Source organism: Seriola aureovittata, chromosome 1 (assembly GCF_021018895.1).
Source record: "Seriola aureovittata isolate HTS-2021-v1 ecotype China chromosome 1, ASM2101889v1, whole genome shotgun sequence".
Classification (NCBI taxonomy): domain Eukaryota; kingdom Metazoa; phylum Chordata; class Actinopteri; order Carangiformes; family Carangidae; genus Seriola; species Seriola aureovittata.
The window spans coordinates 3,995,401-4,021,374 of record NC_079364.1 but is presented as its reverse complement, the minus strand read 5'-3'; the positions used below and the strand labels follow the sequence as shown (position 1 = coordinate 4,021,374).

At 36.2% G+C, this 25,974-nt stretch overlaps 1 long non-coding RNA gene across 6 annotated transcripts in view; it reads right to left on the bottom strand.

Annotated features, from left to right (window-relative positions):
* Positions 1 to 8,139: 8,139 nt before the first annotated feature.
* Positions 8,140 to 25,974, bottom strand: part of LOC130172573 (uncharacterized) — a 50,191-nt gene continuing 32,356 nt past the window's right edge. For 2 of the 6 annotated variants that reach the window (XR_008828289.1, XR_008828292.1), the window contains 4 exons: positions 19,492 to 19,598; positions 12,141 to 12,213; positions 11,134 to 11,309; positions 8,140 to 8,523 (listed from right to left, as the gene is read on the bottom strand). This is a non-coding gene — a long non-coding RNA (uncharacterized LOC130172573). The remainder of the gene's footprint in view (positions 8,524 to 11,133; positions 11,310 to 12,140; positions 12,214 to 19,491; positions 19,599 to 25,974) is intronic. The other 4 variants (XR_008828290.1, XR_008828295.1, XR_008828294.1 and 1 more) reach the window with 4 other exon arrangements.

Below are 25,974 nucleotides of genomic sequence, written 5' to 3'. Positions count from 1 at the left end.
TTTTATGACTTTTTATGCCTTACTATACTATGACTTTTTTATGACTTTTTATGCCATACTATACTATGACGTTTTTATGACTTTTTATGCCTTACTTTACTATGACTTTTTTATGACTTTTTTATGCCTTGCTATACTATGACGTTTTTATGACTTTTTATGACTTTTTTATGCCTTACTATACTATGACTTTTTTATGCCTTACTTTACTATGACTTTTTATGACTTTTCATGCTTACTATACTATGACTTTTTTATGACTTTATATGACTTTTTATGCCTTGCTATACTATGACATTTTTATGACTTTTCATGCCTTACTATACTGTGACTTTTCATGCCTTACTATACTATGACGTTTTTATGACTTTTTATGTCTTACTATACTATGATGATTTTATGACTTTTTTATGACTTTTTTATGACTTTTATGCCTTACTATACTGTGACTTTTTATGCTTGCTATACTATGACTTTCTTGCCTTACTATACAATGACGTTTTTATGACTTTTTTATGACTTTTATGCCTTACTATACTATGACTTTTTTATGACTTTTTTTGACTTTTTATGCCTTGCTATACTATGACTTTTTTATGACTTTTTTATGACTTTTAAGCTTTGCTATACTATGACTTTTTTATGCCTTACTATACTATGATGTTTTTATGACTTTTTATGACTTTTATGCCTTGCTATACTATGACTTTTTATGCCTTGCTATACTATGACTTTTTTATGACTTTTAAGCTTTGCTATACTATGACGTTTTTATGACTTTTTTATGCCTTACTTTACTATGACTTTTTATGACTTTTTTATGACTTTTTATGGACTTTTTTATGCCTTGCTATACTATGACTCTTCATGCCTTAGTATACTATGATGATTTTATGACTTTTTATGCCTTACTATACTATGTCATTTTTATTACTTTTTATGCCTTACTATACTATGTCGTTTTTATGACTTTTTATGCCTTGCTATACTATGACTTTTCATGCCTTACTATACTGTGACTTTTCATGCCTTACTATACTATGACGATTTTATGACTTTTTATGCCTTACTATACTATGACTTTTTTATGACTTTTTATGACTTTTTATGCCTTGCTATACTATGACTTTTCATGCCTTACTATACTGTGACTTTTCATGCCTTACTATACTATGACGATTTTATGACTTTTTATGCCTTACTATACTATGACTTTTTTATGACTTTTTATGACTTTTTATGCCTTGCTATACTATGACTTTTCATGCCTTACTATACTGTGACTTTTCATGCCTTACTATACTATGACGATTTTATGACTTTTTATGCCTTACTATACCATGACTTTTTTATTACTTTTTATGCCTTACTATACTATGTCGTTTTTATGACTTTTTATGCCTTGCTATACTATGACTTTTCATGCCGTACTATACTGTGACTTTTCATGCCTTACTATAGTATGACGATTTTATGACTTTTTATGCCTTGCTATACTATGACTTTTCATGCCTTACTATACTATGACTTTTCATGACTTTTCATGCTTACTATACTATGACTTTTCATGCCTTACTATACTATGTCATTTTTATGACTTTTTATGCCTTACTATACTATGTCGTTTTTATGACTTTTTATGCCTTGCTATACTATGACTTTTCATGCCTTACTATACTATGACGATTTTATGACTTTTTATGCCTTACTATACTATGACTTTTTTATGACTTTTTATGACTTTTTATGCCTTACTATACTATGACTTTTTTATGACTTTTTATGCCTTACTATACTTTGACTTTTTATGCCTTACTATACTATGACTTTTTTATGACTTTTTATGCCTTACTATACTATGACTTTTTATGACTTTTTATGCCTTACTATACTATGACGTTTTTATGACTTTTTATGCCTTACTATACTATGACTTTTTATGACTTTTTATGACTTTTTATGCCTTGCTATACTATGACGTTTTTATGACTTTTCATGCCTTACTATACTATGACTTTTTTATGACTTTTTATGACTTTTAAGCTTTGCTATACTATGACTTTTCATGCCTTACTATACTATGACTTTTCATGCCTTACTATACTATGACGTTTTTATGACTTTTTATGCCTTACTATACTATGACTTTTTTATGACTTTTTATGCCTTGCTATACTATGACGTTTTTATGACTTTTTATGCCTTACTATACTATGACTTTTTTATGACTTTTTATGACTTTATGCTTTTCTATACTATGACTTTTTTATGACTTTTTATGACTTTTTATGCCTTGCTATTCTATGACTTTTCATGCCTTACTATACTTTGACTTTTCATGCCTTACTATGCTGTGACTTTTCATGCCTTACTATACTGTGACTTTTCATGCCTTACTATACTATGACGTTTTTATGACTTTTTATGCCTTACTATACTATGACTTTTTTATGACTTTTTATGCCTTACTATACTGTGACTCTTCATGCCTTACTATACTATGACGTTTTTATGACTTTTTATGCCTTACTATACTATGACTTTTTTATGACTTTTTATGCCTTACTATACTGTGACTCTTCATGCCTTAGTATACTATGATGATTTTATGACTTTTTATGCCTTACTATACTATGTCATTTTTATTACTTTTTATGCCTTACTATACTATGTCGTTTTTATGACTTTTTATGCCTTGCTATACTATGACTTTTCATGCCTTACTGTACTGTGACTTTTCATGCCTTACTATACTATGACGATTTTATGACTTTTTATGCCTTACTATACTATGACTTTTTATGACTTTTCATGCCTTACTATACTATGACGATTTTATGACTTTTTATGACTTTTTATGCCTTACTATACTTTGACTTTTCATGCCTTACTATACTGTGACTTTTCATGCCTTACTATACTATGACGTTTTTATGACTTTTTATGCCTTACTATACTATGACTTTTTTATGACTTTTTATGACTTTTTATGCCTTACTATACTTTGACTTTTTTATGACTTTTTATGCCTTACTATACTTTGACTCTTTATGCCTTACTATACTATGACGTTTTTATGACTTTTTATGCCTTACTATACTATGACTTTTTTATGACTTTTTTATGACTTTTTATGCCTTGCTATACTATGACGTTTTTATGACTTTTTATGCCTTACTATGCTATGACTTTTTTATGACTTTTTATGACTTTATGCTTTTCTATACTATGACTTTTTTATGACTTTATATGACTTTTTATGCCTTGCTATACTATGACATTTCATGCCTTACTATACTGTGACTTTTCATGCCTTACTATACTATGACGTTTTTATGACTTTTTATGCCTTACTATACTGTGACTCTTTATGCCTTACTATACAATGACGTTTTTATGACTTTTTATGCCTTACTATACTATGACTTTTTTATGACTTTTTATGACTTTTTATGCCTTGCTATACTATGACTTTTTTATGACTTTTTATGCCTTACTATACTATGACTTTTTTATGCCTTACTATACTGTGACTCTTTATGCCTTACTATACTATGACTTTTTATGCCTTACTATACTATGACTTTTTTATGACTTTTTATGCCTTACTATACTATGACTTTTTTATGCCTTACTATACTGTGACTCTTTATGCCTTACTATACTATAATGTTTTTATGACTTTTTATGTCTTACTATACTATGACTTTTTATGCCATACTATACTTTGACTTTCTTATGACTTTTCATGCCTTACTATACTATGACTTTTTTATGACTTTTTATGACTTTTAAGCTTTGCTATACTATGACTTTTCATGCCTTACTATACTATGACTTTTCATGCCTTACTATACTATGATGATTTTATGACTTTTCATGCCTTACTATACTATGACGTTTTTATGACTTTTTATGCCTTACTATACCATGACTTTTTTTATGACTTTTTATGACTTTTCATGCCTTACTATACTATGACGTTTTTATGACTTTTTATGCCTTACTATACTATGACTTTTTTTATGACTTTTTATGACTTTTTATGCCTTACTATACTATGACGTTTTTATGACTTTTTATGCCTTACTATACTATGACTTTTTTATGACTTTTTATGCCTTGCTATATTATGACTTTTCATGCCTTACTATACTGTGACTTTTCATGCCTTACTATACTATGACGTTTTTATGACTTTTCATGCCTTACTATACTATGACTTTTTTATGACTTTTTATGACTTTTTATGCCTTGCTATACTATGACTTTTCATGCCTTACTATACTGTGACTTTTCATGCCTTACTATACCATGACGATTTTATGACTTTTTATGCCTTACTATACTATGACATTTTTATGACTTTTTATGACTTTTCATGCCTTACTATACTATGACGTTTTTATAACTTTTTATGCCTTGCTATACTATGACGATTTTATGACTTTTTATGCCTTACTACACTATGTCGTTTTTATGACTTTTTATGCCTTGCTATACTATGACTTTTCATGCCTTACTATACTATGACTTTTCATGCCTTACTATACTGTGACTTTTCATGCCTTACTATACTATGTCATTTTTATGACTTTTTATGCCTTACTATACTATGTCGTTTTTATGACTTTTTATGCCTTGCTATACTATGACTTTTCATGCCTTACTATACTATGACGATTTTATGACTTTTTATGCCTTACAATACTATGACTTTTTATGACTTTTTATGCCTTACTATACTATGACTTTTTTATGACTTTTTATGCCTTACTATACTGTGACTCTTTATGCCTTACTATACTATGACGTTTTTATGACTTTTTATGCCTTACTATACTATGACGTTTTTATGACTTTTTATGCCTTACTATACTATGTCGTTTTTATGACTTTTTATGCCTTACTATACTATGACTTTTTATGACTTTTTTATGACTTTATGCTTTTCTATACTATGACTTTTTTATGACTTTATATGACTTTTTATGCCTTGCTATACTATGACATTTCATGCCTTACTATACTGTGACTTTTCATGCCTTACTATACTATGACGTTTTTATGACTTTTTATGCCTTACTATACTATGACTTTTTTATGACTTTTTATGCCTTACTATACTGTAACTCTTTATGCCTTACTATACAATGACGTTTTTATGACTTTTTATGCCTTACTATACTATGACTTTTTTATGACTTTTTATGACTTTTTATGCCTTGCTATACTATGACTTTTTTATGACTTTTTATGCCTTACTATACTATGACTTTTTTATGCCTTACTATACTGTGACTCTTTATGCCTTACTATACTATGACTTTTTATGCCTTACTATACTATGACTCTTTATGCCTTACTATAGTATGTCGTTTTTATGACTTTTTATGACTTTTTATGCTTGCTATACTATGACTTTTCATGCCTTACTATACTGTGACTTTTCATGCCTTACTATACTATGACGATTTTATGACTTTTTATGCCTTACTATACTATGACTTTTTATGACTTTTTTATGACTTTTTATGCCTTGCTATACTATGACTTTTCATGCCTTACTATACTGTGACTTTTCATGCCTTACTATACTATGACGATTTTATGACTTTTTATGCCTTACTATACTATGACTTTTTATGACTTTTTTATGACTTTTTATGCCTTACTATACTGTGACTTTTCATGCCTTACTATACTGTGACTTTTCATGCCTTACTATACTATGACGATTTTATGACTTTTTATGCCTTACTATACTATGACTTTTTTATGACTTTTTATGACTTTTTATGCCTTGCTATACTATGACGTTTTTATGACTTTTTATGCCTTACTATACTATGACTTTTTTATGACTTTTTATGACTTTATGCTTTTCTATACTATGACTTTTTTATGACTTTATATGACTTTTTATGCCTTGCTATACTATGACATTTCATGCCTTACTATACTGTGACTTTTCATGCCTTACTATACTATGACGTTTTTATGACTTTTTATGCCTTACTATACTGTGACTCTTTATGCCTTACTATACAATGACGTTTTTATGACTTTTTATGCCTTACTATACTATGACTTTTTTATGACTTTTTATGACTTTTTATGCCTTGCTATACTATGACTTTTTTATGACTTTTTATGCCTTACTATACTATGACTTTTTTATGCCTTACTATACTGTGACTCTTTATGCCTTACTATACTATGACGTTTTTATGACTTTTTATGCCTTACTATACTATGACTTTTTTATGACTTTTTATGACTTTTTATGCCTTGCTATACTATGACTCTTCATGCCTTAGTATACTATGATGATTTTATGACTTTTTATGCCTTACTATACTATGTCATTTTTATTACTCTTTATGCCTTACTATACTATGTCATTTTTATGACTTTTTATGCCTTGCTATACTATGACTTTTCATGCCTTACTATACTGTGACTTTTCATGCCTTACTATACTATGACGATTTTATGACTTTTTATGCCTTACTATACTATGACTTTTTTATGACTTTTTATGACTTTTTATGCCTTGATATACTGTGACTTTTCATGCCTTACTATACTGTGACTTTTCATGCCTTACTATACTATGACGATTTTATGACTTTTTATGCCTTACTATACTATGACTTTTTTATGACTTTTTATGACTTTTTATGCCTTACTATACTATGACTTTTTTATGAATTTTTATGCCTTACTATACTGTGACTCTTTATGCCTTACTATACTATGACGTTTTTATGACTTTTTATGCCTTACTATACTATGACTTTTTTATGACTTTTTATGACTTTTTATGCCTTGCTATACTATGACTCTTTATGCCTTAGTATACTATGATGATTTTATTACTTTTTATGCCTTACTGTACTATGTCATTTTTATGACTTTTTATGCCTTACTATAGTATGTCGTTTTTATGACTTTTCATGCCTTGCTATACTATGACTTTTCATGCCTTACTATACTGTGACTTTTCATGCCTTACTATACTATGACGATTTCATGACTTTTTATGCCTTACTATACTATGACATTTTTATGACGTTTTTATGACTTTTTATGCCTTACTATACTATGTCATTTTTATGACTTTTTATGCCTTACTATACTATGTCGTTTTTATGACTTTTTATGCCTTGCTATAGTATGACTTTTCATGCCTTACTATACTGTGACTTTTCATGCCTTACTATACTATGACGATTTTATGACTTTTTATGCCTTACTATACTATGACGATTTTATGACTTTTTATGCCTTACTATACTATGACTTTTTTATGACTTTTTATGACTTGCTATACTATGACTTTTCATGCCTTACTATACTATGACGATTTTATAAGTTTTTATGCCTTACTATACTATGACGATTTTATAAGTTTTTATGCCTTACTATACTATGACTTTTTATGCCTTGCTATACTATGACTTTTCATGCCTTACTATACTATGACAATTTTATGACTCTTTATGCCTTACTATACTATGACTTTTTTATGACTTTTTATGACTTTTTATACCTTGCTATACTATGACTTCTCATGCTTTACTATACTATGACATTTTATGCCTTAATATACTTTGATGTTTTTATGACTTTTTATGCCTTACTATGCTATGACTTTTTATGACTTTTTATGCCTTACTATACTATGACTTTTTATGCCTTACTATACTATGACTCTTTATGCCTTACTATACTATAATGTTTTTATGACTTTTTATGTCTTACTATACTATGAGTTTTTATGCCTTACTATATTACGACTTTTTATACCTTACTATACTATAATTTTATATGCCTTACAATACTATGACTTTTTATGCCTTACTATACTATAACTTTTCATGCCTTACTATACTATGTCTTTTTTATGACTTTTTATGCCTTACTATACTCTGCCGTTTTCACGACTTTTTATGTATTACTATACTATGAGTTTTTATGCCTTACTATACTATGAGTTTTTATGCCTTACTATACTATGACTTTTCATGCCTTTTTTTTTACCTTACTATGGCATTCTTTGAGAATTTTATGCCTTACTAAACTATTGTAAGGTTTTAGTGAGGATGTGAACCCACAAAGCAGAACACATTGAAGTAATGGAAAATAATCATTTTTATTTTATATTGTTGGGAGTTGTGGAGCAGTGCAGGCAGGTGTGACGAAGAGGCAGAAATCTTCTGAGTTGAATTAGTGAACCGAAATCCAAACTGACAAGATGAGATTGAAGCCGAGCGTGGGAGGCGGCAGGGTGGCAGAAGAATGAACCTAAGGCACAGGATTCTCAGGGTTAATGAACAGTTCAACAAGACACAGAGCAAAAAAGGTTTCCAAAAAGGCAAAGCCTGGCGATAGCATAATACGGAACGATCTTGCGATGAGTGAAGAGTTGAGCCGCAGGTGATTGTGGAGTTGATTGTGAGATGAACAGCAGGTGCGGATGGAGACTGGAGGGAGCAGGATCTACGAAGCCACGCCAAGCTAAACACACACAGACAAACAGATGCAAACTGGGGACAAACAACCAAAAGAAGGGAACACAGCGGAACACAAGGAAAAATGAAAGAAAAGGACCACAGGGTCCTGATCCTAACAACGATGATGTTTTTATGCCTTACTATATCATGATGTTTTATGCCTTACTATACTATTAGTTTTTTATGCCTTACTATACTACGACTTTTTTTAAATTAATTTTTTATCCCTTATCACATACTATGACGTTTAATGCCTTACTATATAATGCCGTTTTTTTCACATTTTTATGCGTTACTATATAATGACGTATTTTGACATTTTTGTGTCTTATTATTCTGTGATGTTTTTTTGTTTTTTTTTTTACATTTTTATGCCTTATTATACTATGACATTTTTATGCCTTACTATACTCTGACCTTTTTGACATTTTTGTGCCTTACCATACTATGACATTTTCAAGCCTTACTTTACTATAACATTTTTATGCCTTATTATATAATGACATATTAATGACTTACTATACTATGAGTTTTTTTTTTTAACATTTTTTATGCCTTATTATACAATGAACTTTGACATTTTTGTGCCTTACCATACTATTACATTTTCAAGCCTTACTTTACTATAACATTTTTATGCCTTATTATATAATAACATATTAATGCCTTACTATTCTATGATGTTTTTTTGTTTTTTTCTACATTTTTTATGCCTTATTATACAATGACATATTAATGCCTTACTATACTATGAGGTGTTTCTTTAAATTTTTGTGCCATATTATACTATGTCATTTTAAGCCTTACTATATTCTGACGTCTTTTGAAATTTTAATGCCTTACCATACAGTGATGTTTTTAAAAAAAACATAATTATGCCTTATTATACTATGCCTTTTTGTGCCTTACTATACTATGATGTTTTATGCCCTTCTATACTATGACCTCTTTTTACATTTTTATGCCTCACGTTTTTCGACATTTTATGCCTCACAATACTATGACGTTTTTTTAAACATTTTTATGCCTTACTATACTATAACACGCCCTACTATACTTTGATGTTTTTTTACGTTTAATGATTTACCATGCTATAACATTTTATGCCTTATGATACTATGATGTGTTTATGCTTTGCTATACTTTGATGTTTTTTGACATTTTCATGCCATACTACACAATTACTTTTTTATGCCTTACTATACTATGATATTTTTGGACATTTTGTGCCTTGACATTTTTCAACATTTTATCCCTTATCACATACTAAGACGTTTAATGCCTTACTATATAATGACGTTTTCTTCACATTTTTGTGCCTTATTATACTGTGATGTTTTTTTTTTTTACGTTTTTATGCCTTACTTTATAATGACTTTTTTTTACATTTTTATGCCTTACTATACTATGACATATTAATGCTTTACTATACTATGACATTTTTAGACATTTTTGTGCCTTATTGTAGTATGTAATTTTAAGTCTTACTATACTGTGACGTCTTTTGACATTTTTATGCCTAACTATACTGTAACGTTTTATGCCCTTTTATACTATGACCTTTTTTGCATTACTATACTATAACACGCCCTACTATACTATGACATTTTGTGCCTTACTGTACTATGATGTTTTTTGACATTTTTGTGCCTTACTATACTGTGATGTTTTTTTAACATTTTTATGCCTTATTATACTATGACGTTTTTATGCCTTACTATATAAATACTTTTTTTGACATTTGTATGCCTTACTTTATACTGACATTTTATGCCTCACTATACTATGACGTTTTCTTTTTACATTTTTATGCCTTACTATACCATAACATTTTACTCCCTACTATACTTTGACATTTTTTGACGTTTAATGCCGTACCATGCTATAACATTTTATGCCTTATGATACTATGACGTGTTTATGCTTTGCTATATTTTGATGTTTTTTGACATTTTTATGCCTTATTATAATGTGACATTTTCATGCCATACTACACAATTACTTTTTTATGCCTTACTGTACTATGACATTTTATGCCTTACTGTATCGTGAGGTGCTTTGACATTTTTATGTCTCACTATACTATGGCAATTTTTAAATTTTTGACTTTTTAATGCCTACTATATTATTTTCTGCTTTACTGTACTATAATGTTTTTTGACAATTTTATGCCTTTCTATAGTGTGACACTTTTTTTATATTTTTATGTGTTAATATAGTATGATGTTTCGTGACATTTTAATGTCTTAGTATAGTATGATGTTTTCTTTTAACATTTTCATGCCATACTATCATATGACATTTTATGCCTTATTATACTATGACCTTTTTGACATTTTTATGCCTTACTATACTATGACATTTTCAAGCCTTACTATAATTAGACATTTTATGCTTTGCTATACTATGATGTTTTTATGAGTTGAGTTCTCATTGCTCCAGAGACAAGAAGTTTCCAAATTGCTGGACAATCACCTGTTGTTAAACAGATTAACACAAAAACACAATTAATGAATGTAATGCAAAAATTGAGGTGTTATACAGCTGCTTCTCTATCCACACAGAATGTATCGGAGAGGGGTGTTAGCATTGTCCAAGATGTCCTGAATCTTACATTGCACGTGTCTCTCCACAACAGTCCTGTGTGAGTCCAGAGCACAGACCCAGCCTTTTTGAGCAGCTTGTCCAGTCTCCTCGTGTTCATGTCTGACATGCTGTAGCCCCAGCAGACTGCAACCTGTGTTAGCTACCCAATTAGGACACCTGTTCTCGTGCTGCTCTTCAGCCAAGCTAAGTACAAAATAAAAATTAAAAATAAAATGCTGTAATTCAATTTTCATTTCACATACTCATGGGCATTCTATGACCACGTAAAAATCAAAATTGAGAAGCCCAATTTATTGACAATTAATTTTCAAAGACTTAACCTGCTCTACAGTGACAATTTTCAAATACAATAAGCAAACAGCGCCCACACACATTACATTTATATGTCACTACGCTCTTTTGGGGTCAAAATGAAAATGAAAATGCAATCTGTCAGTCCTCTCATCAAGGTAAGTCGTGAGTTAGGATGTCACTTCCACAACATAGTTTGTGACATAAGTTGCACTTCAGCAATTAATTTCAATTAAAAGGGTCGGGAGATCTGACAGTGAAAGGTACGAGGCCACATGCCTAAAACTGACTGCACAGTTTTAATAATACTCTATACTACAGGTTTGTTGTTGGTGAAATAATCAACTGATTCCCCAATTAATCTTAGTACAACACACCAGGAAGTACACATTTTTAATCTTATACAGAAACTATTATGCAATCAGACCCAGTGGGTTTCCATAAGCATCTGCCTGCCACAGATCAGTAAGAACATCTCTATCTTAGATGGTGTATTGAGATGCCACTGGATGGGTGGTGGGTGGCGGATGGGGGGCACTCTCTAGTGAGCTGCACTTTGGAGGGTTCAGTCAATTAACCTGCTGTCAGTTAGCTGTAAAGCAAGTGCTTTTTTTTCTCTCCACTCTGTCTGTCGCAGTCATGGTGAGTGGTGGCCCTGTGCTCTCTGTCCAACCGGGCTCCCGCTCCCCTCAGCCAGGGACGGCTCCACCCAAAGGTGCTTACCATTCATAGCCTGGCACCGCGCAGGTCGCCAGAGAAGTGATGGAGTGACTCCCTCAGCAACAGCTCTCATCTACTGTATAGATGAAGAGGGGGAGGAGAGGAGGGGAGAGAGGGCGGATACAGCAAAAGTCTATGCATTAATGGATGGACTTAACAGCACACAATTGTAAATTGCTTTTTCAATCAGCTCTAATTTAACTTAAAGAGATGTCTTAGTCTTCCTGATAGATTTGTTGGTTTAGAGCAACAGAACCTAGATAGCGGTTTGGCAACAGTTCAGCAAAACAGAAAGTAACTTCAGCAGTCCCCAGCCACCTCCTCCTCTGCCACCACCACCTCCTCCTCCCCTTCCTGCCACCAGCAGTCAAATCGATCAATTTCTCCTCTTTCTATCGACATTTCTGGAAAACTCAAGGCAGCCCTATTGAAATGCAAGAGGCAACAAATACAAGTGCTCCGACAAAGGCTGAGAATTAATACATAAACTATGTGCATGTTGTTCATGTTAATATAGCATGGATTAAGCTGCTTAAATGCTTTATCGACATCCTGACCAATCAATAGATGTATAATTAAAGAGTGCAGCTGAGCCAGTGACAAGGCAAACGGCAATGCCGCTGTTGACATGTGGTCAGAAGGAGCAGCTAAGTGTTTATTTAACCCTGTGTCATGGTGCGTGTGTGTGTGTGTAAACATATGTGTGTATATTTAATGTATTTAAATGACCTTGTGACCTTCCCTACTGACAGAAGTCAGTGATAACAGTTACAAATTCAAATTACCTCACTTTATGTTCAAGTAATTGGTTAATTTGGAAATTATGTCGGGAGAATAACACAAACAGGAATATTGTTTTCTGCTAATGGCCAAAGCTATTTAGCATAGCTAAAGGTGTTTAATGTACTGATGTCTGCTGTAGGAGAAGCCTGCACCAGCATACAAATGAACTGCTTATGTGCCCCTTTTAGCCCACCACTTATATAACTTTCCCCTCCTCTCTGTAAAGTGCAGATTCAGATCTAAAGAGGAAGTCTCAATATACCAATAGATGTAAAAATAAATGTTTTTTTTTTTTTTTAAATAAGAGTGGGCAGTTTACTATCCCCAAGTATGAATTTTTCATAGAGCTCCTGAAAGAACGAATAAGGTGGAGAAAAATAAGATGCAGCGGCAGGAGATGTAATAAAGATACATAGAGGGATGTAATGCAGCGTGTGCATTTACAGACAAGTGAGAATGTTTGAGCCAGGCTAAAATCGATTTATTGTTTGCTGTATATTTTCATTTCTCCACTGGCTAAATGGATAAATGAAGAAACAAATCCTGTCACTGTGTCATGTCAGGATATTTCCTGCTCAATGGCTGATTGTAATAACCATAATAACCATACTGTGTGTACATAGTACTTGGTGTTTTAAATGTTTTAAAGGCCGTCTTAAAGCAATAATCCCCTGTACAACCGCAACTAGTAATTTCTACACTTTGTTTGGCATGTTCAGGCCAGCTGTTTTCCAAGTTCTTTGTGTTAAGCTAAGCTAACTGTCCTAGCAATATCAGAGCTCATCTAAAGAGAAGGTACAAAGCAGGTCTTAAATGTGTCCTGAAGCCACATGTAAGTCTCCCTCACTCTCTTAGTTCTGGTCTGGTCTCCAGCTTGTGAGTAAAATACACATTTTGGTTCTTTAGCTGCTAGATCTTTAACTGCAGTTTCCCATGCTATTTGCATCACTGTCTCCACATGCACTTCTACATGTGAAAAACACACACCTGAGTTCACGGCCCTTCTCCAGGGCTTGCTAAAAGGCATTCTCTGTAATGTGGGAAATCAATAACATTGACCGAATTGTAGCACATCACAAAGTAACCCTTGCAACCCTTGGACGTTAGATAACTGATACCACATAACACTATAAGAGTATCCAGGGAGGGCTTTCCTCTTTAATATAGTAAATCTAATGGCAGCAGGCCAGACTTGGGTAATTTGGTGGACTGGATCCTGATTGAAATGGCAGTAAGTGTGCTAGAATTGGACATCAGGGCTGTTTTAGGATGCTGCGCCTGGCAAGAAACAACTTGAGAGCCGAGTAAAAACCAATTAAACCATCAGCCGTCCACCACGACCTTCACACACCCGCTCTGACCAGCGCCATTAATTTTCTGTCACAACTTATTAAGCGATAACATTTATCAATTAGGCAAACAGATTTTAATTGGAGAGGGCACGCAGCCCAGAGGCACAGCCATACACAAGTGCCAGGCCCATTTAGAAAAAATACTCAACATAAATGAATTCTTGAAAAGACCTTGTATATCAGGAGGTGTCAGCAGATGCGCTGGTCTCTAATGTGCTTGTTTATCACTGCGTATAGAGAATGTAGATAATAAGTTGAGCAGGCAGCTGGCCTTTATTAAAAAAACATGCATCCACAATCAGCTGTTCAACAGCTTGAGATGCCATTATCCCCTCAGAGGCTGGTTATGAGAAAAGACAGGTTCTAACAGAAAACTCCCTCTGAAGAAACAGAAAGAGCTTCATTTGAAAATAACACATCGTACATCTTCCCCCAGGAATATAGACTATGGATACGTGCACACTACAATGTTTTCACTCTAAAACAAATTTTAAAACAAAAACCATCTCTGTCGAGACGACTGTTTTACCTCTGTATCAGAGTATGATCTCTGTCCTTACTATCACACCTGAAAACACATATCACATGACCATTCACATACACTGGGCTGGGTTTGTGCATGCCGGTGTAAACAGGAAGCAGATTATCTACTCTGCAGTTGGTTAGTTGCAGAAAATACTACGAGGAGTAGCATTAAATTGCATAATTTAGTTGCACAACAGCTGCTACCAAAGACAACAAGCTCAACAATGCTTGTAATTTGTTACCCATGTTGCATTCAGAACTAGCAGTTGTGATTGATAAGTCGCTGGAGTCTGAGTTTTATCACCAGGCGTAAACGTGGCAAAGATGATGCATTTTAAAACTAAAACGTATTAGTGTGGATGTAGCCTATAATAAGTAGCGGTCTTTAAATTTCTAGTTGCTGAGTTGAAGTTTAGATTTGAGTGGAAAGCTGCAGAAAGTTAAAATATTCCGTGTTATGTAAAAGCAGACCTAAAGGGATGCTGTTTCTCATTTAAACATTAAGCTTATGTTATACCAGTATGACACACAGCTCCTTGAAATAACTGAAAAAAAAAAAAAATAAAATAAAAAAGATTGCATAAGGCTGAATAATTACATCTAATTATACATTCCCCCAACTCCCTGTGTCCCACTATTTCTCTGTGTTTTTGTGATTCATTTTCTATCGACGTTGCTGTGAAATCCTTAATCTGGGCCGAGGAGAGAAACTGGGCCAGATGTGGATGATCAATAGACTTTCTATGATAACCTGACAGTCTCTTATTAGACGTGACGGGCTGCAGCCTCCAGCTCTGCCATCATATTCATCTGCACTCACACTGACTGACTCTGAATATTTGGATGTGAGCAGAGCAGACCGTGACGGCATCGAGCCTGAACCACCTCACTGCTGAAGTCTTCATTTCCTGGAGAGACTAAGGTTTCTACCATGTGTCGGCATTAGAGAGAAGAGAGCTTACGACCTGCAGGTGACAAAAGAAACAGATGTTAAGGACTACGGATAACTTTACAAATATATAATCTTCACTGTCTTTGACATTTCAGTGTCCATCCCACTACAATGTTCTGGTTACTCATGATTATCTCCAGATCTCACTATCAACACTAGGTATTGGAAGTTCCAATGAAAACTGTCAATGAACTGAGATGACCAATACCACTCTCATGTCTGTACAGAAGCTGGTCTGAAGCCATGGCCTACAGCTGATAAGCTTAACTTAGCATAACGACTGGAAACAAGGTGAAGCAGTTACCATGGCTCCGTCCGAAAGGCAGTAAAATCCACCTTTACCAGCAACTTAAAAGCTCAGTAATTAACACATAGCACAGTAACTGCTGTATGCAACTGGATGACTCCATCCTAGCCCAGACCCTGAACTCTCAGCTTTCTCAGCAACCCTACTTTCACACCAGTTTGTTTTCCCACAAGCCTCTCCTCCATACTGCATTTTTGTATTAGAGGGTTTCTTTCATTTGTCTTGCTGTAAAGCAGAAACATACTGGGTTTACCTTGTTTTTTTTCTCTTCAACTCTGTTGTGAAATTTGCATCATCTAAAAGCCTTGGAAACTTCAAAATAAACCTGAATATTAAGTGTTTTGTTTCTAAAGCATTATATATTAAAATTTCGCTATAGTCTGTTTTCATATTAAGTGTATTCATAAAAAACGTTAGAGTAATTAGCCACTATTGGCATATCTATTGTTTAAATTCTAGGTATGTGATTTTGATTCTTTAAAATACAACTCTTTGTAGATATCACTGTGTTTACATAAAGTATTTATGTCTCATGAGCACACACACACACACACACACACACACACACACTGATTAAACACTGAGTGATTATTCATTACAAGCACTGATATCAGGATTATGCTGCTAACAAATATGACAGGTGTGTGTGTGTGTGTGTGTGTGTGTGTGTGCGTGTGTGTTTGTGAGCGTCTGAGAAGGCAAAGGTCTGCTCGGTAAATATGACTAGAACAGATAACACGACGCTCACTGGGTAATGAGACAGGAAGAAATGTTAAGGGAGCCCTGGGAGAGACATGTAATGAAGCATTGTTTGCAGGATGAGAACACACACACACACACACACACACACACACACACACACACACACACACACACACACACACACACACACACACACACACACACACACACACACACACACACACACACACAGGTAATGAAGCATTGTAGGAGGTTGAGCCTGGCTGAGGCTGATAACATCCCGTCGTGCCTGATAGAGGACAATGGACCGCAGAAATGGAACCGCAGCGTCTGTGCACCAAACTCTGCCGTCATCATTGTCCTCACACACACACAGACGGATGGATGTTCCTTAAAGTGGGGCTGGAAGATAACAGGGAGGCCTGAAGAGGAGAAGAGGTTTGAAAACAATGTGTCGTCCTCATTGTGCCAGCTCTGCTTCTCAGCCAACATTGATCATCACCGGCGTCGACCCCTGAGCCCGATGCATCCCATCAACTACTTTAATTAAAAGACACATTTTCATAAGAGGAGAGCCGGGGGACTTGAGTGGAAACCGTTACATATGGACGCCCTCCAGAAAAAATGTTATGGTAGCTTAGAAATTTTGCGGTAGCAGCACTGCTTAGATGGCTGAATGATTTCTCTTCCTTTTCATTATCCTCTGACAGTTTCTGTTTGCCAAAAGATTAGTGCACTGTCTCCGCAATATTTACAGCAGCTCCTGTACTTTACTGGTGTTCTGGAGGTGTATTTGATGCGGGTAGTTAATTATTTGGCGAGTGAGTTAGCCAAGGCAGACTGGTAAAACTCCCTGTAGGCTTTTGTTTCCAATGTCCTGCTCTAGTCTTTGCCTCTTGTAGCTCTCACGCAGGCACAGCAGAATGGGATATGCGGCTCGACTTGCAACACAAATGAAATTGAATGTTTTATCTGGGTGAGCAGATGGAGAACACCCCCTAGAAAGTGATGGCACCTCAGTGAACACTGTAGTCTAGACAGAGTTCCTACCAGCAAGCGAAGGTTCAGAAATTAATATGTGGTTTGTTATGTTTGGAACGGCTGTTTTGTTTGCTGGAATAATGAAGTGATATTGATACGGCTCAGGCAACAGAGAAATAGGAGTACTGGAAATGGATTCTAAGAGTCAATTAACCCCGGATAGATGGAGGTTGCAATGCACTTGCTTCCAGACGCCAGTCTTGAATTTTGGATCTCACGCAAAGGAAGCCTGAGGAAGAATGACGGCTCTCCGTCATCAGCTAAAGGCTGGCATGCATTTCCCTAAGATAATTTTAATTATATGAAATAAGCAGGGAATTTCTGAATTTAAAATGCCTCAGATGTGTTGGAGTTACGAATAAAAATGACAGCAGGAGGAAAAGTAGAGAAAGTAAATACTTTTGAGCCTTGCTGTGTCACTGTATATGTTGACAAACTGCCTTCTCAAATTTGACAGACTCTTCTATCAGAATCCATAACATGTGCTGTGTCATGCTTGAGTGCAGTCAGTCACAAACTGCAGAGGAAGCACCGTCGTGTCATGTTATCCTTTCAGTTTCTCAGCTCTCTCCTGTTCCTAATGAGACATGTAGGTCGACACTGGAACTCTTCGAGCCGCCCCGCACTGTTCAATTACCCGTCTGTACCGGTATTCCTGGCATCTAGCCGCACACACACCCACAACAATCTGGGGCTGCCTCCCCTCCACACTGGTGCCAAAAGCTGTGGCCTGGTTTACAGACAATCTGCTGCCCAGTGGGAGAGGAGAGGGAGGCAATATGAAGAGCACTGCAGAGTCCCCAGGAGGCTGACCCACAGGGAACAAACTCTGCAGCTCTCAGGCTGATTTCCAGCCCGCTCTCATATCTACATGGTTGTCATAGTTACAAAAAGTGGGCCAACACGTCCTAATTTTATAAGTAATTCTACAAATCAGTGAAAAAGAAGGTGGGGCTCATGTCATTTAACTAAGTAGTCAGTTAATTATATTAAAAAAGACTCTGTCCAACCCACACTGAGACCTCATTAGGTTCAGTGACTTTGTCCATTAAACACTTTCAAGCAAATCAAGACAATCCAACATCTAATGGCCAGATTTAAATCTACTGTAACATATTCAGTAGATAGAGTCCCTAGAGGACCATGAAACTGTGGTCACCTGAAGAGAGGCTCTGAGAATAGCAATGTTTTAGTATGTATTTAGAGTGTTTAGCTATTTCAGCATAATTCCAAAGGTTAACATGAATAACATCATTAGTTTAAGGTATTCATGTGCTGAACTGTTGGATGAAATCAACACTCAGTAGGATTCATCCTCTTGGATGATGACAGAACGTACCACATTTAATGGTGGTGTAGCCAATAGTTATTTCCAATAAGATAATTCACCAAAGCCTAAACCAAACAACAGCCACCACAGTTTGAACTGTATGCCGCTAACTTAGCTAAAACCAAAACATAACATCTGTGGCATCACGCACAGGTGGATGAAGGTGCACGATGAAACTTGATTTAGTAATCAGAGGCGGAAAATTGTAATCTGGGAGATACTGATGACCTTGGGTGGAGCTGTACAGGTGTACGTAAGCATTAACCGCTACAGCAATGTGTGACGGGCTGAGGTACTGTTGGTGCTTGCTGTTTCGTCCCAATCTGTACAGTATGTATGTGTGAATCAGACTGTTTACTCACAGTATGTCTTACACTCCCACTGTGCAGCGCTGGTTGGATGCGGTGTGATCGTAGCACGACTTCAGTCAGTATGAAACCTTCAGAGGTGGCTGCAGGGGGAGGAGGTTCTGCGTGAAGAAAGGAGGAGGGGGAGTCAGACCACAGCATTTGACATTTACTGGCCTTTTGACTGTATTATCAGACACACTGCGGGAGGGACCACTGAAGACAGAACATGCAGCACAGATTTAAGAGTATTTCTTAACCTTAGGTTAAGCTCAACATGGAGTGGACGAACAACATGTCTTTTGAAAATTGTATTTTCACATGTCAGGTTAGATAATCAACAACTGATCAATCACTTATCATTAACAGTAACAGTTAATGGTTTCTTTGTACAAAAACAAGCTATTATTCACACAGCAAGATTAATATAAATATCATTGATACATACAGTATATACATACAGCAATTTCAGCTAGCCCTCTTAATTACCTGCAATGTTTTAGAAAGTTACAGCAATTATAAACCGTTGTTACATGTACCACTGATGTTTTACCATTTCCAACCTCCTCACTACACAGTTTGCGGTACCTTGCTAAATGATTCCTGCACTATAGCCACTAGTCTCTGTCGGCACTGTCCAACAGCTAAATCAGTGGTGCAGCTCCTTAAAAGATGAAGGGCTTTTAGTGCCTGACTCTTCTCTTCTCATCTACTTTCAACACGAGGTCAATACAAAATATCATCTCTTGGTATGACAGTGAAAATGCCGATGCATTTGTCAGCTGCATAATGGTTTTGCCTTGCTTTAATGTTATTTCAGTGTCAGGCGACTCCCTGGTTCTACTTATATGTCTCAACAACAAAAGCATCTCGCTTTTCTCTGCATGTACACAAAGCCACACAATCTTTCCCTCCTTGCAGCTCTGCAGCATGTCGCCCCACAGAGTCGGGTAATTCTTGTTCTCATGTTTTGCTTCCCTGTCAGCATGTGGTTCAGATTTGAGCCATTTCCATCTCTGCCCTCAGCACTCACTCAGTAAATACCGTGGCCCCTTCTGTGGGCTGAATCCCTCTTAATACCCTGCAATCCTTAACAGCACTGGACAGAGAGGCACGGACAGAAGATTGACCCTCTATTTGGAAGGGATGATGCTTCATGGGGTGCCAGAGCAGTCACAGATTACATTGGCCATCTTTACAAAGAATATGGAGCCAGAACGAGGCCTGGCCATTAAAAGATGGCTGTCATATCCTCGTCTTTTAAGTACAGAGAGGAGAGGAAGGAGTGAGTCTTTGTCTTTTACATCTTCTCAGTTGAAGTAATCCACACAACATGTAGGGACTGTAATTAATATCTGGGAAGCACAGACTGGTGAAAGTTAACTAAGAAGGGTGGAATCGAGGGCAAGTGGACTTGAAAATGCTTCAACAAGGCCACACTTGAACACGCTGAGAATGGTGCAGGAGTATGAAAGGACATACAGTTTTAGACCACCTATAATTCAACCATATGCCAACGACACAGACGCACACCAGAGTCCAGCTGTGCTCAATTCAACCCTTCTTGTATAACCATGACATGGATTACTGAGAATCTGCACAGAAAAAGGTGAAGGTTGCGTTGGATAAATCAACAAGCGTCACCCGCGTGACCATTTAAATGACAGGATTTGATATTTTAACAAATTTCACTCAAAGACTTGAATATTCTGACCATGACCCAATAAAATCGAAGCAAAACAAGCACAAACAGAACTAATGATACCTGTCAAACCCTCTGCTTTTCTGTGCATTTTGAGTAAAACTGAAAATGTTTTTCATTTAGTCAGAGGTGGAAATTACGCTATAAAGGTAATGGAAACAAATTCACTCAAATTATGTTGCTGCCAATTCGTGACGTTCCCATTAAATTATTGGCAGTAGATGCAGCGTCAGTACATGGTGAAAGGGTTCTGCTCCAACAGTGTTGGTGTTAGTGTTCAGGGAGTGAAACAGGATGAACACCACTGTCAGCCAATTAGAGTAATGGGTCAAAATAATAATAATTAATATAATCATTATCTTTATAATCTCAAAACACCTTTGTTTTACTATAAATCAAACCATAAGCAGAATACTGCAGAATACTGAAAAACAGATATCTATTTATATGTTTTATAAATATACAAAATTGATGACAATTTTACCTAAATCTCTACGTATCCTAAGCAACAGAAATGACCTTTTCCAGGAAATGCCAGCCCCTGCTGCTGATGTGAACCATGGTTCACAGTCCAACAGAAAGGTCTTCGCTGATACTAAGGGGTTAAACGTAGCATGTTGCTGGACACCGCCATGTTCACCTGCCTCAGGATTGACTGTGCTGAGCAGTAACAGGAACAGAAAATAACACAATAACACAATAACACGCGAACAAAGAAAAACAACACTACACGTGAGTAAATGAAAGAAAAAAAAAAGAAAGACAAAATAATAATTGATTAGATGGAACAATGCAGCTGCTCGAGGTCACGTCTTGGTTCTCTGTTCTCTTTCCTTTGCAGTTCAACTTTTACTTTCAATATTTCCATATTTCCACCTCACTAGTCAGCTTCAACACAAACACCTTTCTGTGGTGTCAGTGAACACATCATCAATCACCACACATATCCAAACTTCTCAAAAAAAATGCATGCACACGTCTCACGTTTGACTTTTGGTGTCTGTTCAGTGATCTAACTAAACAGCATTTAAAGGATCCGAGTGATGATCCGAGAGGAGACAGTCAGAATGAGGCAGAAGGGGGGAAGGTTGTGAGATGGAAAGTTACAAAAATCAATGCCAATTAGGATACTTTTTCTCACACTGAATCAAGATAAAAGCCAAACAAGATGAAACAGAGGAGGCTGTACAGAAACTACTCTGGGATTAATATAAAACCTGTTTATCCTCAGCCAACATTCCTGCAACGTGGAGACATACTACTGTACTGTTTAAAGGGATAAAAATAAGACAAGCAGGTCTGAAGAAAAGCTTCCAAATAACTCAAACACTGGAGTATTGAAAGATTTTCTCACTCGCTAATATTACAAATATAACACCTTAGACCATATATCGTCTATTTAGAAAGGTTATGCTACTAAATTATAAGAGCAGTTACTGAGGTTGGGGGAAGTTACTCAGGAAGTAAGAGAAAGTAATCCACTGTTAAGTATAAGGTGGTGGTTGAAAACCAAACAAGTTTTTAAAGTTTTAGGTTGATAAATGGCTTAAATAATTGACTGACTGCGTGATTTACTGAATATCAAAACTGTACACCCTTCATGAGTGAGATTCCATTCTTGTCCGCCTTTACTTTCGATGAGGGATTCTGGTATCATCCTCCTGGGCGTGGATGATACCAATGTTCTTTGCTGGAGGAGGTTTGTTGCTTTACCTTCTGCTTTAAAATACTCCAGAGGTGCTTGGATCGGATTGAGGGGGGGCGTATTAAACCAAGTCATAGTTTCACTTTCTCTTTACAAATTCCCCTGTGATTTCGGCAGTTTTTGGGATTACTGTCATGTTGGAAAATTCCTCTCCTGCCAAACATCTTGAGACCGGGAGCCATTTTTTCATTCTATTTGCATTCATGCATGCCATCTATAAATGTCATCTCCCCAGCTCTCTACCGTATTTTTTCTCTGTAGGACCATGACTCAGAATATGGAATTTGATGTTACTGTAAGTCGAACAAAGCATGGGGCTTCCTGATGTGAGTCTGAAGCCCAATTAAAAGTGTGTCAAATAGGTTTGTCTAGTCCCAGGCTCCTGTCTATGGATATGACCCAGGCACTGCTACACATGGACATAAAGAAATCTTCTTTGAAAGAAAAACTTACATCCCAAATCTCACCAGATCGACAACACACATCCCTTTCCGCCATTTTGCTTAGTGAATAGCTTCTTAATGTTTTCTTCTCTTAGGCGCAAGAAGAGAAAAATAACTCAAAAACTGATATCAAATCACAGGGATGTTTACTAACCAAGACAAAGGGCTGTGTCAGGAGTTTAAAAAGCCAGAACAGCCAAAAGCCTCGAGCAAATGATGATGTAAATCACCAATGATGTATAACATGAGGAGCAAAAGTGGAAAAAGAAAGAAGTTAAAGAGAGAGGTTACAGCTCCGTGATTGGTGACCGTCATGACTGCAGATGGTGAAAACAAGAACAGAGAGAGTGGGAAATGAAGCAGGAAAGAAACAATCTTATGAAAAACCGAGCTCGGCCTGTTCACCGACAAGTCATTGCTAAACCTGCCTGAGGGCGAGAGCAGAAAACAAATTCACCCCATTTGTGTGAAATCTGGAAAATATCCATATTCATGATGGAGGGAAGAAAAAAAGAAAAGAAAAGATGCCTGACTGTGTGCAACTATGTGTGCAGGACACGCAATATGACTCTCCTCCTGATACAATGGTGACATTTCGGGCATCACCGGGAGGGAGGATACGGGTGGAGAGAGGGCCGTGGTGCTCTGGACGGTGTCACAGCTTTCTGCTTGAGTGCAGAGCTTTGCATAATTACAGAACAACAAGTGTGCATCTTTCTGTCTGACAGTGTTGCAGGGAGTCTGCACGACTCAAGGCAAAGAGCATGTACTTTGCTTTAAGGGAGGTATTATCACATTGCTTAACACTTAAATGTTGTTGCCACTGTGTCTTTGTGTGTGGGTGAATATGTGGATGCTCATTTTGTGTGTGTTTGTGAAAGTGTTTTTTTGTTCTCTCTTTTCTCATTCTGCTGGTATCATTCAAAAGGAACACAGAAAGTGTGTTGAAATGCCTATAGCACAATTTATGCTGTACAGTTTCTGTACAAATATTAAAGTTACTCTTTTTTCAGTACCTTCATTTGAACAATATATAAGAATGTCCCCAAAATGTAATTAAATTTCAGTCCTGGTTGATTTGGCGACACCTTGCAACAGAAGTAAAAAGAGGTTATATCTCTTTTGCATGACAGACAAACAGGAACTATGAGCTGCTTGTTTAGAATACATGAGTATACCAGGACTTTGTAGATGCACAGCGCAATCTGAAGCATGTGTTAGTCTCTGCAGAAGAAAACATAAACATGAACTGTAATGTAGCACCCAGGATACATTGCTGTGCGGGAGGCAGCTCACACATGTCAACAGCAGCTTCTGTGCAATGACATATATACACACATATTTTTGCATGCACAGCAGACTGAGATAACTGACATATAACTGGACCGAAATAATAACAAACTGCGCCGCTCTGCTGCCGAGAGGAAGAAAAAAAAGACACAAAGAAAGAGAAGCAGCAAGACACCAAATAGATCTAATTGTTGACATTGATTAAAAGGAGAAGAGAAAACATAGAAGCAGGAGAGCGAGAGTGATTAATCTGCTGGGTGTCTAATAGGAAACTGAAGGTGAAATGTCCAAACCCCCTTCAGCCCCAAGAAAAGAGTAATAGAGACAGCCAAAGCCAACATCTTTATCTGAGATCAATGCTTCCTAATCCAGGACACATGCACGCATTAATGATCTCTTAACCCCTCACACCTTTTACCTCAGCCCCCATCCTCTTAATCTTTGACCCACTCGTTCCCTCAATGCTGTTTGCTGAACATCTGAGGTCTCCAAATCCCAATAACTGCACTGAACTGGACAAACAGGAGCAGGCAACCGACGCTTTAAAACCTGCCACCCACTGTAAAGTTCTCTCCTCTCCACTGAGGCACTCTCCTCTTGATGAATATCTCACCATGTGATGATGCAATTTTGCTGAAAAGTTCAAGAGCATTACCAACCAGAAAGTGAGAGGTGCATACGTTACTAGAGACAAAAAAAAAAAAAAATCATCGAGGCTGCCTATTCGCCAGTGAAAAATACGACCAAGCCTGGTGTGCAGGCTGTTGTATATTTATGGGAGCCCATTTGCAGCAGTTGATATTTGTAACTAGGAATGGGCAGCGCAGTGTGTTTCATCTAAAATGAAATATGAAAACAGTAAAGCAAAAACTGTGAGTATTTGCAGAAAGTCGTCCACGAATATTCAATGCAGGAAACCATATAGAAACTCTGACGTCACCTCGACCACGGTGCACAGATTAAAATTTTTGCGCTACAACAATCTGTCAAAAACAAAAATGTGCCCACATAGCATCTGGTACTGGGACGTAGGAAACACTTTCATCAAACTGCTCCAGAGTCAACAGTTTCATACGTCATATTTGATGGTACGCTACTGTTCCTAAACACATATGTTCACACGAAAAGCTGATGCAAGCACGTGTTTTAGAGCAATGTTTCAGGATTTCACTCTAACATAAAACATCTGCTGTGAGCACCCTCCTACACGGAGCAGACTGCCTGTTAGAGGAGAGGATGATGGAGACGGGTGGTGCAGTGTTAAAGAATCAGATGATAATGTATAATGTGAAAGGGGCTGCTGGTGCTGAACCCACAGGAATGATCCCCTAACTTTGCAGCAACTCCACAGCTCAACA